This window comes from Petaurus breviceps, unplaced genomic scaffold, assembly GCF_028583685.1.
Source record: "Petaurus breviceps papuanus isolate PSGF00001 unplaced genomic scaffold, PetGlider_PUasm1.0 186, whole genome shotgun sequence".
NCBI classification, from domain to species: domain Eukaryota; kingdom Metazoa; phylum Chordata; class Mammalia; order Diprotodontia; family Petauridae; genus Petaurus; species Petaurus breviceps.
Genome location: NW_027185798.1, coordinates 8412169 through 8416849, shown reverse-complemented (window position 1 = coordinate 8416849; position 4681 = coordinate 8412169).

The window sequence follows — 4681 nt, the reverse complement described above, 5'->3', positions numbered from 1 at the left end:
GTGACAACCCATATGTGTGTGCATATGTATACATACACAGACATAGACATGTACACGTGTGTGTATCTGATCCACTTGTCTTTGTGTATGTTGTACCCCCAGCACTGGAAGCTCCTCTCACAGGCAGGGCCGGCTTCAGGCTTGTCTTTGTTTTTCCAGTTTCGGTATTGCCTGGCACAAAGCAGGTAGTTCCTTAACACGAGCTTGCCAACCGAGCTGCACAGAACCCAGCAGCACAACATCTTGAACTCTATTTTGATCTATAGCAGCCAATAAGCTTATATTCATCGAATATGTTTGTTAAGCCTGTCAGGCACCATTCTCGAGAAGCTACCCCCCGACTTTCAGCAGAGCATTTTATTAAAAGAAAATAAGGAAAACCAAGGTCAGAAAGTTTTGCTGCAGACATGCTATATCTGCATCATGCTTCCAGGCTATCTGTCGAGTAATTCTGTCCAAAAAAAAAAAAAGAAAATGAAGTATTCTAACATGAAGTGTTCTTAATTGAGCATGCTTGCTTTCAGAGACACCCCTCTCCCCCACAAAAAAGCACATTTAGTGCTTACAAACAATCCTATTAATGATTAGTGCTACAGATAAAGAGGAATAAATAATTGTGACTATGAGGGGTAGCTAGGTGGTACAGTGAACAGAGCACTGGCCCTGGAGTCAGGAGGACCTGAGTTCAAATCTGGCCTTGGACACTTAACACTTACAAGCCGTGTGATCTTGGGCAAGTCACTTAACCCCAACTGCTCTACAAAAAGCAAATAATAATAAATTAAAAATTAAAATTAAAAAAAATAATACTTGTGACTATTCAGGGGACATTTTGGGAAGCTAAGGGGCTTCATAGCACACAGTGTACTGGGCCTGGAGTCAGGAAGACTCATCTTCCTGAGTTCAAATCTGGCCTCAGACACTTCCTGGCTGTGTGACCCTGGGCAAGTCACTTAACCCTGTTTGCTTTAGGTTCCTCGTCTGTAAAATGAGAAAGAGAAGGAAACAGCAAATTAATCCATTATCTTTGCCAAGAAAACCCTAAATGGGATTATGGCGAGTAGGCCACAACTGAAAAAAAAAGACTGAACAATGACAAAGGGGACACCTGGGACATCAGAAAGCAGGCAGGAGTGCAGAGTTATATGAGCTAATAACCTCTTATGTAGCGCTTTGGGTTTGCAAAGTGCTTTGTAAATAGCATCTCCTTTTATCCTCACAACAGCCCTGTGCACGTCATGCTTTACATTTCACATAGCTAGCGAGTGTCTGAAATCCCAATCTGAATTCAGATCTTTCCACCTCCAGGTCCAGGCACCACCTCACTGTCTCTATTTTGTTAAGAAAGTGAACAAAATGTCCCAAGATTCCACTGAGGGAAAGATCCACCAGTCACCAAAATATATTCCAAATACAGTAGCAAAGGAGTGGAAACAAAGGAAATGCCTATCAGTCGGGTAATGGTTAAGCATAAATGGAATAGATTAGCCTTAAGGATCAATGAATATAAAGATACTGGGAGGCAGGAAAGTCTTATATGAGCTGATGTGGTGCAGGATAAGTAATCCCAAAGAAACGCCGGGGGCACATATAACAACAGGCCTGGGAGAGTAGGGAAGAGCTCCTGCATTACAGACTGTGGGGTATAGGGAGACCCAGGCTTTAAAAAAAGATGAAGGCATCCTGTGGATTAGTGGGTAGAGCACAGGACTTGAGGTCAGGAAGACCTGCATGGGAATCTCACCTCAAGCATTTACTGGCTGGTGTGTCCCCAGGTGAGTGATTTAACCTCTCTGAGGCTCACTTTGCTGATCTATAATATGAGGGATCCAATTCAACAAGCTCTAATTGCCTAAGAGTTTAAAATAGTCCCCTTAATAAAAGGATTTATCTTGTGAAGTATGGATTCAGTCATAGGGCCCCATCTGAGGGCCTAGAGGGCCACAGGTTCTCCATCCCTAGTAAATCTATGATCCAATATAAAAATAAACACATCAACTATATGTGTATATATGTAAACACACACACGGAAATGGGCCGAGAGCTAATATATATGGGTGGGTTTGTTAGAAGCTGCCATGTGGAAGGAGAGAGTCATTGGTGAAGGTGGTGGTCCAGTCTAGCCCGGCATATGGTGGAATGGGAGGGGGTGGTATACTGGCAACCAGTTACAATCCCTACTCCAAGCACACACACACACACACACACACACACACACACACACATACACACACACACATACACACATACACACACACACACACACACACCAGGATGATTAACCAGGGGTCCATAGCAAAATCCATCAAATGCTCCCACTCAGCCACCAAAGTCAGACTCTCACTCTGAAACCCACACCCACCAGTACCCAGCCTCTCCTCCCATGCCCTAGTCCTCCCAGAAGCAAGACCAGCTTCCTACCACCCCTGATAACATCAGCAGTTACTGGCCCACTTCCTGCTAGCGCTGCCCAATAGCAATCAATCACTCCTGCCAGACAGCACCCCCCACCCCACAATGGATGAGAGGTGAAAAGGTAACCTTCCCATGCCGGGCACAGCACCTGAGCCTCTGGCTCTCACTTCCTGCCCTGCCATGTCTCAATCTCCTGCCAGCTCAGGTGCTTTGGTATAGCTTAAAGCTGGTGCTTGGCACAGTGTATTAGGAGTCTAATAAATGCCAATCTCAGTTGCACTAAGATCTCCTCCCTTTTCTAGATCCCGATTTCTTCCTAATTCCTTTGTTCCATCCTTCCCAGACTAAGATTGATGTCCTTGTTGGGGAAGTTGGAGACAGAAACGGGGAGCAGCCATTCTGCTCCCTCCTGGTCATCTGTTACTGTCCCCCTAGCTAGTTGCCCTCCCCGAAGCAGCAGGATCCCAGCAGAGAGGACAGTCCCTGGCTTTCGTTCCCAAGTCCCAGCTCGTTCCAAGCTTTCTTCTCCCTGAAGACTCTACTCATCTTCGGTGACATATCCTTGCTTCCACCTTTTATACGTTACAGGACAATGAAGGTAAATTGAACAAGAAGCCCCTGAGTGTCTTCCTCCCTCTTGCTTTCTCTGGGGAACCACTCTGATTGGGATGGACAAGTTAGCATCTGATGCACCCTACCTCTACTCTTCATTCAGCAAGCATTTATTAAGGTGCTACTATTTACCAGGTAGTTGGACTCTTCCCAAGTTCAAATCTGGCCTCAGACACTAGTTGTGTGACCCTAAGCAAATCACTTAACCCTGTTTGCCTCAGTTTCCTCATCTATCAAATGAGCTGGAGAAGGAAATGGCCAACCATTCCAGTATCTTTGCCAAGAAAACCCCAGATGGGGTCACAAAGAGTCGGACTGTAAATGACAGTACAACAATGGGCCAGGCACTGTGCAAAGTGCTCAGAATACAAAAACAAAAATGAAAGTGTGTCCCCAGGGAGCTTACTTTGGGGAGGGGGAGGGGAAAGGGAAGCTTGAGGAGAGAAGGCCATGTATATAATAACTTTGTTGTTGTTTTTATACAGGACCTGTGTTTTCATTGGTACAGGTAATTCCAGGTAAGGAAACTCCCTTATCCAAGGCAGATCAGCTCTGACCTTTATGGGCCTCGAAACTGCCTGGGGCCCTGAGATTTGAGAAGACTTGTTCAGCATCACATACCCCACAGATGTCAGAGGCAGGATTTGAACCTAAGTCTCCTTAAAGAAAATAATTATCTAGAAAACATAAGGTAATAAAAATATACAGTACAGACAATGAAATATCAAATATATAGAACATATGGAATAAAATAATTTTGTTGGTAAATGAAAAGTATTAATAAGTAGGAGGAAGGCAGGGTGTGGGAAAGGCCTCTTGTGGGAGCTGGTACCTGATCTGGGCTTTGAAGGAGGCCAGCAAGCCCATGAGGCAGGAGTGAAGAAGGCAAATCTTCTAGACAGGAGCTAGAGCATCACATACAAGGAACAAAGAGGCTGGTTTGACTGGAACAAGGAATGCATAACAGGGAGTGAGGTGTGATCAATTTAGAAAGATAAACTCATAAGCTGAGAGCACAGAGGGACCATAGGGGCCATCTAGTCTGACATCATCATTTTACAGAAAAGGAAACTGAGAATATTTTATGGATGATGATTAGAGAGAGTGGAAGCAGGGAAACATTGACGTCAGGCTGTCTGGATGTCCCTGGTGACAGCTTCTCTTCCCTTTCAGAGCCTCTTATCTCACCTCTCATGCCCCAGGTTAGCCCTTTTAATCCCCACCTACCCCTTGGAGAAAGTTTCCTTATCTATCTACTTCTGAAGGAATTCTGCAGCCAAAGGCCTGGGGATGCAAAGAGGACATGATGGGGAATGGTGCTGGGGGACAGAGACTCTAGAAGGGGATCCTGGAAGAGATGGGCAGAGATGGGATCAAGGGAACAAGTAGAGATGTTCATCATGGCAGGTAACTCTTCAGGAAGCAGAAAAAAGAAAGGCTGGGTGAAGCTGGAGGAGGATTTTGAGGTACAAAGTAAGGGAGATGAGACAGCCTATGGGGGTAACCTCAGGAAGACTAGAGGTGAGCTCATTTCTAAGAGAAGATGATAATAATAAAAATAATAGAGAAGCAGTGTAGTATGATAGATCTGGTCTCAGAGGAAGAAAGAAAGAAAAGAAAGAGAGAAAGAAAGAAAGAGAGAAAGAGAGAAAGA